This window comes from Citrus clementina, unplaced genomic scaffold, assembly GCF_000493195.1.
Source record: "Citrus clementina cultivar Clemenules unplaced genomic scaffold, Citrus_clementina_v1.0 scaffold_3, whole genome shotgun sequence".
Classification (NCBI taxonomy): Eukaryota; Viridiplantae; Streptophyta; class Magnoliopsida; order Sapindales; family Rutaceae; genus Citrus; species Citrus x clementina.
This window is the reverse complement of record NW_006262339.1, coordinates 36980693-36994492: the sequence shown is the minus strand read 5'-3', so window position 1 is coordinate 36994492 and position 13800 is coordinate 36980693. Positions and strand designations below refer to the sequence as shown.

At 34.7% G+C, this 13800-nt stretch overlaps 2 non-coding genes and 2 pseudogenes across 2 annotated transcripts; all 4 read right to left on the bottom strand.

Annotated features, from left to right (window-relative positions):
• Positions 1–7294: 7294 nt before the first annotated feature.
• On the bottom strand, positions 7295–7454 carry LOC112100417. Its single transcript, XR_002906789.1, has one exon. It is a non-coding gene; the product is annotated as a U1 spliceosomal RNA (small nuclear RNA).
• Positions 7455–7967: 513 nt separating this feature from the next.
• Positions 7968–8146, bottom strand: LOC112100472 (annotated as a pseudogene).
• Positions 8147–12222: 4076 nt separating this feature from the next.
• On the bottom strand, positions 12223–12383 carry LOC112100633. Its single transcript, XR_002907000.1, has one exon. It is a non-coding gene; the product is annotated as a U1 spliceosomal RNA (small nuclear RNA).
• A 443-nt stretch (positions 12384–12826) lies between these two features.
• On the bottom strand, positions 12827–13037 carry LOC112100494 (annotated as a pseudogene).
• Positions 13038–13800: the final 763 nt, after the last annotated feature.

Genomic DNA, 13800 nt, shown 5'->3' with positions numbered 1-13800 from the left:
GTGAATGCGAGATTCGAGAGCTGCAAGAAAATTAAGGGAAACGCACTGCAGAAACGAAAAAAGAACCTAGAGAAAGAAGAAGAAGGCAATGGGAGCAGCTTCACTTGTGAGATTTGCATAGAACCAATGGCAGCAAGCAAGAAATTCAAGAACAAGAGTCGCTGCACACACCCTTTCTGTCAAGAATGCATAGCCAAGTACATACAAGTGAAGGTCCAAGACGACAACACAGCCAAAATCGAATGCACAGGATTAGAATGTAAGCATGATTTAGACCCTTTCTCTTGCAAACCCATCATCCCATCGAGTGTTTTTTCAAAATGGTGTGATGTTCTTTGCGAAGATTATGTTCTGGGGTTCGAGAGAAGCTACTGTCCCAACACAAACTGCATGGCTTTAGTGGTGAATGAGTGTGAGAGAAATGGGACATTGAAGAAAGCTCAGTGCCCTAGTTGCAAGCAATGGTTCTGTTTTCAGTGCAAGTTGAAATGGCATGCTGGGTACAGATGTGAAGAAAGTGGGAACTTGAGGGACCCAAATGATATTATGTTTGGGCAACTTGTGGAGACGATGAATTGGACTAGGTGCCCTGGCTGTGGCCACTGTGTTGAGCGCAAGAACGGCTGCTCTGTTGTCATGTGCAGGCTAGTTTTATTTTTTGCCCCCCTAATTCCCTCGTTTGCTTGTTATTAACTATTAATTTCAAAAGTATAATTTTTTTCATCATCAACATTATTTGCTTTTTCAGATGCAAGACTCAATTTTGCTATAAATGTGGGGGAAAGTATCCGCTTGGATGTTTATGCTTTAGGAGTTTTGCATGCAACTGCAGGATAGCGTTTTCAATTTTATTCATGGCAGCAGGATTTATATTTGTTCTAGCTTTTTTGATTAAGAAGTACGTAGTTCGAAAATTTTCTTATAGCTTCAATGTTTCTACACTAATTATTATTATTTTTAGATTTGAGCGTGGATTGAAAGCGTTTGATCAGATCGGCACTTTTGGTGCCATTTTTATTTTTGGTGCCACTTTTGGTCACTCATCTCTTTTTATGCAGGAAATATGCCAGATATAAGTACTAAGTCTGTTGCATTTTATTGTAATTGAAGATGATCGAAGGACTGGCCCAGATCAAAGCTAAGCTTCTTCTTATGGCTGTGAGTCAATCTTCCTGTTTTGAAGAACTTACTATAATCTTTCTACTGTTGCTTACAAAGTTTAGTAATTACTGATTGTTCCGTACTTGATTATGAAGTTTAACAATGGATGGTGATATGACGTTTAGTCTGCTAATTAGAATCACAATATTTGATATGTTTATATGTTTCTATCCTAAGATTTGGTAGGATTTCAATATTGACTCGGAATATGTTTTGGAAATATACACAATATATATCTCAGTAACAATATTATGATTAGCTTATGTTGCTCTGCATGCGTCTGGTTATCTCTGCCATCAATGCCGTGTATGAATTCACTTTTCCATATGCTTAGAAAATTGTTCTGAGCTTACTGCATTCTTGTAGCTCTCCTTGTGCATTGATTTCTCTCAACAAGGTTATAACCAACTTTTCCATATGCTTAGAAAATTGTCATTTTGCGTCATTTTATTCTCCGTCTATGCAAATGGATGTAAACAGAATACAAATTGAAAGCATTATAAATAACTTGGTTTCATATTTTATCTAATTGTTAACTCATTATATTATTCTTTACCTTCCTTGTATGTTATGAAAGTAGTAATGTTAAGAATCCACTCGCTGAGTTATATTACACTCATTTTGCTTTTTTCTTTTCTGTATCTCTCATGCATACGAGGAGTTACTTCTTACTGTTAGTATCCTTTTGTTGTGAGATTCGACTGCCTTGTCCTCCCTTCAACACAGTCTGGGTGCTTTTAGAATTGAGGTTGGGCAACGGTAGTTTAACAGTTACAGCACTAAATTGTTTAGTAAATATTAACTGTTGTAACTTAAAAGATATGATTTTTCACTTATATCATAAAAAATTTATTATATCTTTAATAATCTTGTTAAAAATATTATTTAAAATTTATATTTATTATAAATTATTAACTTTTATTTCATATTTATAATTTTTTTCCACAACAACTGTAACTTAAAAGTTATAGTACTTCAATACTAAAAGAAACTTATATTCTAGTTGTCACTTATCAATTATTTATTGTAGACTTGTAGTATCACACACAGGTAGCTTTGATGCATATAAATACAATGCAGTGTTGTATGTATCTGCCTCCCATTTTCTATTAAAATCTAAGGTTTCTATTTTTCTTTTTTTTTTCCTCAAAGTTTTCGTTGTCAACCCCTTAATTTAGGCTCCGTTTAGTACTCTAGTATTGCTTTCAGGCCATAATTGTTGTGAAGAGCAAGCTTCGACTTTTAAATAAAAGTTAAAGTAAATACAAGTTTTTCATCAGATAACTATAGGTCAAAATATCATTAACTTCCAAAACTATAATTAAAGTTAAATAGTTGTAGTTTAATAGCCAAACGGAGCATGATTTTGTATTGCTTAAGCTTAACACCCTCAAGTTTTCCATTATACCTGAGCCTACAGCGAAAAAGCTGGGGGTATACACAACATATTATAAGTTGGGGGTTAAACAAAAACTTAAAAGATCAAGAATATCTAAATGGTAATGATATTTCAACCTCGTTTATTTAGTAATACCACCCCAATTATGAACGCATCCCACAAAGGCATTGTAAATCAAATTATTTTATAAATAAATGTCTCTTATTACGAAACTACCCTTACATCAACTTTTTTTTGTCTCTCTCTTCTCTCTCCACTCACCGTAAACATGCTTCCAAGCTTTAAAAGAAAGCCAAGCACACAAAACTACAAAAGGAAGCAACAGGCCATCATCCTCATGAAGAAATTTGCAACTATCATTTGAGTTTTGGCACAAATTCTCATTATTTTGCTGCAATTTATTTTATTATTGAGTAGTGACAAACTAGTGGAACTTGGAGGTGATTAACTCAGTTAAATTTTCGAACTAATTTTTCATTAACAGACACGATTCTTATGCATCCATTAGGTGATTTTTATGCTCCATTCATCACCCATAACAACATGGACTAGATTGCTAACGCTTCTGATTGTTCTATTGTACTTTAAGAAAATGAATGGAGTAGCTCAATTGCGACACCCATTGAAATCAACAATAAAGATTTTAGTTTGATAAAGTTAGGGAAAGATCTCAGTCAACTAAATGAAACGAAATTAAAAATGTGGAGCACAATATATGAAAGTCAAATTTGTAACAATAAAAAGTTTTAGTAATTGGGGTGCAGTTATACAAATAGTAGGAGAATAATATCTAAACCCATACCTTAAAATATTGTTAATATCAATTTATTCTCCGACTTTTGTTAAGAAGATCAAAAAATTTAATCAACATGCCTTCATTTTTTCCTCATCTTAAAAAAAAAGAGAGAGAGAGAGAGAGAGAGGGAGAGAATAAACTAAAATTTATAATAATTTGTAAGTATTTTGAAGATTTTTATTTTACAAGGAGTAATGCAAAATTAATCCAAAATTTAAGATTTTTCAACAACAGTAAGGTCACAAGTGTCATTCAACAAAAAAGAGGGTTAAAACAAAAAAGGAACAACAGTTGTTCGGGCAAAAATTAAGATCGCCCAATGCAAATGGGATATCAAAAAAGCCCCGACAAAATATAATCATAAAGAGTAAGGAATAATAAGGCCCACAAAGGAAAAGATTAGTCAATGCGAACAAACCGTCCAAAAAGGGCCCAAACTGATACAAAATTGACCAAGTCAACCGAACCACATCAATCCAAGGCAAAGCACGATTTTCACGACGACGTTCGTTGAAGCTTTGCAATACATTCCAAGTTTTATGTGAGGAGGTTCCCTAGTTGCTAAAATTCGAAAGCTTTGCATGTTAATTTGATCATCCTTCATATTGTTACTTTCTTAAGAGGCATTATCCGACAAACTTTCAAAACCGGTCCTCTTAGATGACTAAATATCTAAATAATGAAGAAATGTGAAGTATAATGTACAATTGTCTACGTCAAGGGCGACTTGGTCATTTCATAGTGGATATAGAGTTTGGCCCGACCATGTTCACAAATTCGAAACCTTGCATGTTAATTTGATTATCCTTGAAACTGTTGTTGGGTTATTGTTAAAACAAACGTTTACTTTCTTAAGAGGAATTATTAGACAAAATTAAACCGATTCTTTTAAACTTCTTAATTAATACCAGTTAAAGAAGAAATGTGATTTATATTATTTGGTCTATGTTGTTAAAAGAGTATACAGGAACCAGGAAGCATATTTTTGACTTATTGTGCACCCAAATATTCAGAATACGCTATCAAGAAGTTATATGATTAAGTTGCTTCATATGTTGATGTAGGAACTTTTTTTTCCCCCCTCAAATATTTGAAATTATGTTCAACCTATTGTATCTAGAAAATCACCGCATCACATTTTACAATTTTTTTTTTTAAAGCAGTTGTAAGAGTCATAGCTATTAATGAAAGTAGAAATTTGTGTATTATAATAAAATACAAACATTTCACATTAGAGTTGCATGGCTTGCAGTCAAGGTTTCTTAGGTAAACCTTTCTTAGTAGTACTTCGTAACTCATTAAGTAGTATGCTAGTAATCCTAGTTAAGATAGAGGGGGAACCAAAAAAAAATATATATCCTAATATGTTCGATTAAAGTTGTAAATTTGGTCACGTTGTGGCAGTTCAATTCAGAAAGAGTAATGTTAAATATCCCAACATTTGAGTTCTAGTTACATCCTAACTGAGTTTAGTAACAAAAAAATAAACAATTACTTAATTAAGTTTTCCTGGACCACCGAACCATAATCCATCTACATGTCGATATCTATTGAGCAAATATCATATAAATCTATTATGTGGGTGATCGAATGAAGTAACAAATAATTTTAGTGGTATTACAATTCAAATATTAATAACTAGCATCATGTTCAAAATATTTAAAAAAAAAAAAAGAGAATAAGTAAAATTATTGGACTAAGAATACAAGCAGTAAAATTTTGGTATATGATGTATGAATGAGTTGTTATTTGATGATTTGATTCACATGGGCTAGGATTTTAGCTTCAAGGCGAAAACGATGTTCTTCTTTAGTCACATAATACATAAATATCAACGTACATCATCAATTAGCTTGCTAATTTTAATTCCCTGCACTTCTCTAAATTTATAAGACTATGTCCTAATTAAAAAAAGAAGAAGAAGAAGAGAGGGGGGGGGGGGGGGGGGGGGAAACAACCAAGGCAGTTAAAGACACAACTTTTTCATTAAAACGACAGAGTCAGATACATAAAAGTGGTGTTTCAACTTTTGCTTCACAATCCCAAATGAATGTCAGTGACAGTGAGTAGAGAGAACGAAAACTGCAAGCAGTTTAACCGCTGCTTGGTGCTTAATTATATCACCTCCTAGTCAAAGTTAAAAGTTAACCAGGATTTTGTTGATTATTCAATCCTCTCAAGTGACTCAAAATTGATCTTATATTTGTGAAACTTTGAAGTGACTTCTTACGGGTCTCAACAACTTGCCAAATGAAAATCCATTTCTGGAAAGCCCAGCAAACCGAGATGAAGAAGTTCCGAAGCGCATGCTTACTCTCCTTCCGGTAGCGGTAGTTATTATGTAGGCATCATTAGCATTGATGGTCTGTTATTCAGGAGCAATTGATCACAATTTAGGCTTTGCAGTCGTGTGCGCTATATCTATAGTGCTGGGCATTGCCGTCTGCTCTCTATGCATTGCTTTGTCTTCTCTTAAAATTGAGCCGCTTTTTGGGTCTAGGCAAGATCCCCCAGTGAATATTTTTCGTTAAGAACTAGTTAGTTGAATGTTTATAATATATGCTCTCAGTATCAAGTCTTGCATTTTCTTTAGAGTTTGCGTTTGATGCCTGCTAGATCTATCCTACTGTGCACGGTATTTGAAGATGATAAGGAAATTCTTGACTTAATTAAAGCGATTGAGATTTTTCGGTTCTGGAAGGAGGTCGTAGGTTCACGCAGTTTTCTCAAGTCATTGACAGAAACCGAATAATAAAATTATTATTATAACTTTTGCACTCATTGTAAATCGAAGTTTTGGGCTTACAAACAAACGTTTCTTATAGCTGGCCTCCGAGAAACCTTACCACGTAAGCACTACTTTATCCAGTTTCGTTTCTTGATTCATTACGTGATAGACTTATGGGTCCCTCTATTAACAGGAATTATGCAAATATATATCATACAATTTTCCTTAAATGTATATAGAGGAAAGCTAATTTTAAGAACTCACTCGCTGATTTGTATTATATTCATTTTGCCTTTTTTTGTTGTAAGATTTGACTGCACTATCCTCCCCATCAAGAATAATATAGTTGTCACTTATCAACTATTTCTTGTAGTACTTACACATGTAATCATTTTTATCACAAGCATATACACACAAACCTTAAGCTCATTGTATTGGTGAAAGGATTTATATAATATGGAGAAATATTAGAGTACCTTTGTTATATTACACCTATTTAATACACTTATGACATGTGTTCATGAATTAAATATAACTATTAATTACATAATAATTTTTCAAAATAAATGTACACATATCATATATGCATTAAATAGGCGTAATACAACAAAAATATTATAGAATCTGTCATATAACATGTTGGCTTACTTGAAAATGATGTGATGGTCATGATCGTAAACAATACAGTGACATATGAGAGATACAACATTTTGCTGCCGCTTTCATGTTTTTTTTTTTTTCTCTCAAAGTATTTATTTTCACAATCCTTAACTTAGGTTCTATTTAATACTCTGGTATTGGGTATTTTAGATTTGTCGAGGGTTAGGAGATTATTGAGACTTAATTCCTTGATGTTGCGAATGGTATTACTAAGGTCTCGTTTGGAATTGATGTTAGACAGTTATAGCTTAAAAATTACAATACTAAAGTGTTTGATAAACACTACATGTTTTATTTTATACTTGTATGATGAAAAATCTTATATAAATTTAATAATTTAATTTGTCAAAATTATTATTAAAAATTATATTTACTACATACTATTAACTTTTATTTTTACACAACAGTAACAGCAACTACAAAACAGACTTTTATTTGTACACAACAGCAACAGCACCTACCAAACAGGGCCTAAGCACAATGTAATAATTACTATTTTGAAGTTAGTATTATGGCTATTCGAATGGTGAAAAATTCTGACTAGCAATGGGCAGGGGCCGCGCGAACGCAGGCCCCACTACCACAAATTATGACGTAGGCTCTCCCACTTGGGGAGACATTAGGGTGGTGCACTCTCCAAGTGCAATGAGAGCCACCATCCTAGGCCATGGACCTTCCTGATCACCCATTGACCCCGCCCAGGTAAGTATGTTCTCACGTTGCTCCAGCTTCTTTATTTGTAAAGGCCTCAGGTTTCTTATTTTTCAGTCTTTTTCCGATGTGGTTTATTTTATGCAATGTCGAATAGCTCATATCAGTATATATAACATGATTTCCTCAGCAAACAGATCATGCAAGGTTGAATCTGCATCATACCATTTAAGAGCATTCCATGCTATACGCAAATATATATATATATATTTTTTATAATGATTAACTTGCGTATGCATCGATCCTTCGTGATATTGTATCAGGAAAAAATGATTCATCCAACAGGGATTTACAATTAAGTCCCAATGCTGCTGTCTACTCAAAGAGTAGACACCCAATAAATTTGTATCGATCGACAACACCTTGATCACTAAATTTATTTGATAGAAAGAAGAAAAGCAAGGAAAATTTTAAATTCTCTATCACAAAATCGTGCTTATCCCACGACAGTTTGGGAATAAATAATACAGAAAACAAGCAAATTGCACGTGAAAATTTTCAGCTGCATTGGTTGGGTGTGCGACGACCTTGCAGTAGTGCAACGCAAGGGCGCCGCTCGAGAGCCCCGGTCGCAAGCTCCCGTAGCGAGCTCTCCGCCTTAAAAAATTAATCTAATATCGTGTGAGCCAGATATTAAACTGATAAGAACAGATACTAAACTTGATCTTAGCCAAAAGGCCGAGAAAGGTATGAGTTTTAAGCTTATGCAGTTGCTTCTTTTATATACATCTGACCGCTTCTTCTTTTTCTCTCTTAATCGATGTGTTTAATCTGGAAAAGTTTTAGAGAACTCCCTCCAAATAAGATTCGGCACTCCACATTCTCAATTAATGCAAATTTTTAACCTATAGCATAATTAACAGAATGCTTTCATTATTTCATGATGTATATGAGGATACAATTAAATTAGTTTGGCCTCTTGTAATGAAAATAAGGAGTCAAGTGTTGAATCTCTCCAGTAATTTAATATCTTGTAATGAAAACAAGATATCAAGGTTTCAATTTCTCCAATTTGTACAATTAGTAGGAAGATTTTAGTGTTTTACTAACATAAAGTCTTACATGAAACCATCAAAATTTGCACTCTTGCTATCTCTGAAAAATGAAATATATATTTGATCTCCAATTATTTGTACATCAAAATACAACACAAAATTCATCAGCGCGTTGTATTTTCCACAATCATATATATTGGCTCTTGGTTGCCTTTTTGCATTCAAACTGCTCTCCAAGACCTAAATGAGCCATTCAATAGCCAAACAAAACTGCTCTCCATTGTTTGGAAACAATCACCAAACAAAGATGGAATAAAAAAAAATGGCAAAAACGTTCTTAACTGAGAACTTTCAATTTAGACGTAATATTCAATAAGTTTTCCCTTTCATTTTTAGATTCTCTCTCTGATATTTTATTTATTTAATTAGTTGTCCGATATTTGATGTCATGATCTGAATATTGTAAGTGAAAGACTAAGAATTTTAGCTTATCAACGTATTGGGACACCTTTTACAGCCACCAAACAACGAGTGTGCTTTTAATACAAATGAAAATTACAAAAAATGATGCATGAGTGAAGGGGTGTAATTCAATTTTAGGGTTAAATTAATCATAATTACAAGTAAAATGTGTTGTACACAAGTAAGGCCACCCGATTTCGCAACTTCCATCTCCTCGGCCGTCGGCGTTGCAGCACCCGATTTCGTGGCTTCCATCTCCGCTTGATGGTAACTCTAATCAGCTCTCAAATTGGATGTCAAAATTTTAAATTTGATACATGTATAGATGACAAGTTTTTAGAAGCTTCAAAATCCATGGTTCTAGCCTTCTCACTCCTACCATTCAATTTTTTTTCTTCTTTACATATTTGTTGCTATTACCAAAATCATCATATAGATACTATTTCCCTTTTAAATCTTCTGCGATGAAATGTTGCTTTCAGGTTTTGACTCCAATTCCGTTCTATTTGATGAGGGTGAAATCTGGACAAAAGAACCTGACTCTACAAGTTGGCATGTATGTGTCATTAGTTTGTTCCTTGTATGTTCGGGAAAGTTAATGAATATATAAAATGGTATTAAAAAACTTAATAATGGTGGATATGTCCGGGTTGGAATTATCTCAACTTAGTTGAGAAACAAGTAGGTGATGTATGAATAAAACAGACTTGCAAATCTCATATTTTAGACATTCAGTTTGCAAGGTTGATGGATTGAAGATTTGTACTCATTGTTTAGTGTGATTAAAGTTGTTCTTGGTATTATCGTATATTTGCATTTCTATAATATTACAGCCCAATCCAAAATTACTACCTGACCCGAAATTACAACCCAAACCAATTTGTAACCCAAACCATAATTGAATCCGAAAAATCAAACTGAATCCAAATTGAAAAAGAAACTGAACCGTACTGAAATGAATCGAAATAGCCTTTAAAATCGTTTGGGGTTGAAAAACTTGTAAAACTAAATAGAAAACCGAAATGCCCACCCTTGATTTTAAGAATCCACTCATTGAGTTATATTATATTCATTTTACTTTTTCTTATTTTTATCTCAGGCATTTAAGAGTTTCCTCGTTGATGTTAGTATCTTTTTGTTGTAAGATGTGACCATGTCACTTACCAACTATTTCTTGTAGTACTTACACATGTAATGGATTTCATCACAACCATATGCACACAAACATTTAACTCATTGTATTCGTGAAAGGATATATATAACATGGAGAGATACTAGAGTATCTATGTTATATTACACTCACTTAATGCATGTGTGATAAGTGTGTATGAATTAAATATAGCAATCAATTACATGGTGATATTTCAAAACAAATGTACACATCATACATACATTATGTAGGTGTGGTACAACAAAATTACTCTGTAATCTCTCATCTAACACGATCGCTTACATGATGGCTTACTTGAAGATGTTGTGATGGTCATGATCGTTATACAGTGTTGTGTGATAGATACAACATGTTGGTCCCCACTATCTATTACAAAGTTTCAAGTCTCTCTTTTTTTTTTTTTTTTTTTTTGGTTCTCAAAGTACGTATTTTCGATCTTTAGCTTAGCTTAATATTAAGGGTCATGGGATTATGGAGACTCAGATGTTGTTAATTTGACTGGTATTATTAAGCTCAATGTAACAGTTATCATCATCATGTTGAAGATAGTACTATGCCTTTTCGAATGGTGGAATTTTTTTACGAGTGCTGCTAGGTAGCGAGAGGAATGAGAGAATGACGAGAGAAACGACATTCTCTCCCGTCGTTTCGCTTCTCGTTCCTCTCGCTAAAGAATGAATAAAAAATAATAAAGAAAGACTGCTTTAATCACTTCGTGCCCAGGGAAATTTTAGCATTTTGTCTCCAGCCCCCACTCTCCCTCTCTCCCTCACTTTCCTCTCTCCCTCACCAGCTTCTCTCCCTCACGCTTCCAGAAGCTCCGTCACGGATTCCGGCGTGCCTCACGCTTCCAGAAGCTCCGTCACGGATTCTGGCGTGCCTCACGCTTCCAGATCCCTCACGGCTTCCTTCCGGCGTGCCTCACGCTTCCAGAAGCTCCCTCACGGCTTCCGTTCTCGGCTAAAGTTCTTGATCCGAATCCGAAAACGAGAATGAGCATAGAGAAGATTATGAACATTTCTTGGTTCCAGAAATTATTGCAACAACAGAGAAAGACGGGGCAAGGAAGCAGTCTTTTTGAATTAGGGGTAGCTGATAATAATAAATATATTCTTAAGGAGAAGATACCGGATATGGTATCAATTTTGTAAATCAGATCAGTTTTTTGTTTAGTGGATTTAGTTTGAATGGAATTCTCGGGTGTTTCTTCAGTTGCCTCTTCTGTTCTGCTCTGTTTGTTTATCATGCAAACTTTATTTGTTTTTCTAATCCCAAAATGCATACATTTCCAGAGGTAGGAAGAAGCTAAATCTTTATGTTAAATGCTAAATTTTTTTTAAAAAAAATATGGTTGTCTCAGTGCTTCCTGAAGACGCAGAAGCAGCCTAACCAAAGTATGAACTGTTTTTTTAAAAAAAAAGAAGGAAAAAAGCAGCACTCAGATGTAGCATTTTAGCTATCGGGCTATCTGATATCACTATCATGATTTCTTTATGTTAGTTGCCTAATAAGAATATGTTCATCTGCAGCGCTTCTTTAACAACACACCATCGTCATAAGCCACGAAAGTTCATGATGCAAGTGCTTTACTGAATCTGTTGTTCAAGTGGATGCTGGTATCCAGAAGTGTGGTAGTGACATTCTAATACATAGCAAACCAATCACATAAGCCAACCATGAAAATGCATAGGCAATCGTTTTGAGTCAAAATTTTCTATATCTTTACACAAAATCAGAGACTTGTGTGTACTCAAAAAAATGGATTAAGAGAAGATCTAAGCATTGTTGTAATCATCATCACATTCTCCGATCACAGATGACAGGGTCGACATCCATGCCTGCAAACCACTCTGAGCATTCTTCTTCCTTGTTAATTCCAGCTTGTTTACAGCTCGCTTTGGTGATGGTGATTTGCGTGAGAAGAGCGTGAGGGAGAGAGGAAAGCCAGGGCTGGAGATAAGTGGATGATTTCCCTCTGCACGCACTGATAAAGCACTCTTTTTTTATTTTTTTTTATTATTTTAATGTTTTAACGAGCGAGAGGAACGAGAAGCAAAACGGCAGCAACTGCTGCCGTTTCTCTCGTCATTCTCTCGTTCCTCTCGCTACCTAGCATTTTCCTTTTTTTACTAGCAATGGGCAGGGGCCGCGCGAACGCAGGCCCCCACTGCCACAAATTATGACGTAGGCTCTCCCACTTGGGGAGACCTTAGGGTGGTGCACTTTCCAAGTGCAATGAGAGCCACCATCCTAGGCCATGGGCCTTCTTGATCCCCCATTGACCCCGCCCAGGTAAGTATGTTCTAACGTTGCTCCGACTTCATTATTTGTACTGGCATCAGCTTTCTTATTTTTCAGTCTTTCTGCGATGTGGGATATTTTATGCAATGTCGAATAGCTCATATCAATCTCATGATGCTATAACATGATTTCCTCAGCAAGCAGATCATGCAAGGTTGAATCTGCAACATACCATTTAAGAGCAGTTTCATGGTCTACGCATTTTTTTTTTTTTTTTTGCCATTAGCTTGCGTATATATCGATCCTTCGTGATATTGTATCAGGATACAAATAATTCATCGATCAGGGATTCACAATTGAGCCCCAATGCCACTGCAGGGGACCATTTACATTCTCTATCACTAAAACCCTTGAGCAAAAGCAGGTTGAATATTTATTTTGTTTGAGAATAAATAACACAAAAAACAAGCAGATTGCATGTGCAAAAATTTCAGCTGGATTGGTGGGGTGCGCCAGGCCCTTGCAGTGGTGCAACGCAAGGGCGACGCTCGAGAGCCCCGGTAGCAAGCTCCCGCAGCGAGCTCTCCGCCTTAAAATGGTTAATTTAATATCGTGTGAGCCTTTGGCTCACATATCAGATATTAAACTGATAAGAACAGATACAGTATCTGAGATGCTACACTTGATCTTCGCAAACAGGCCGAGAAAAGTATGAGTTTTAAGCTTATGCAGTTGCTTCTTGTATATACAGCTGACCGCTTCTTCTTTTCTCTCTTAATCGATGTGTTTAATTTCGAAAAGTCTTGGAGAACACCCTCTAAATAAAATTAGGCACTCCACATTCTCAACTATACAACTTTTTAACCGATAGCATAACTTAGAGAATGCTTTCATTATTTCATGGTGTATGAGGATAAAATTAAGTTAGTTTGGCCTTTTGTAATGAAAATAAGGAGTTAAAGGTTGAATCTCTCCAATAATTTGATCTCCTGTAATGAAAACAAGAGAACAAGTATTCAATTTCTTAAATTTATATAATTTGGAAGGTTTAATTTAGTATTTTACTAACATAAAGTCTTACATGAAACAGTCAAAATTTACACCCTTGCTATATTCTTAAAAATGGAAATATATTTGATCTCCAATCATTTGTACTTCAAAATATTAAACAAAGTTCATCAGCGGGTTGCAGTTTCCACATTCATATATATTGGCTCTGTTTGCTTTCAAACTGCTCTCTAAGACCTAAATAGCCATTCATTACCCAAATAAAAATACCCTCCATTGTTTGTTAACAATCTCCAAACAAAGAAGGAATAGTATGCAACCATGGTTTCCTTAAATTTAACTTCTCTTTCCCTTGAAAAAAAAAAACTTAATAGTGAATTTTCAATCTAGATATAATATTCAAAAGTTCTCCCTTTCATTTTTAGATTTTCTCTAATATTTTATTTATTTAATTCTCCACATTTGAAT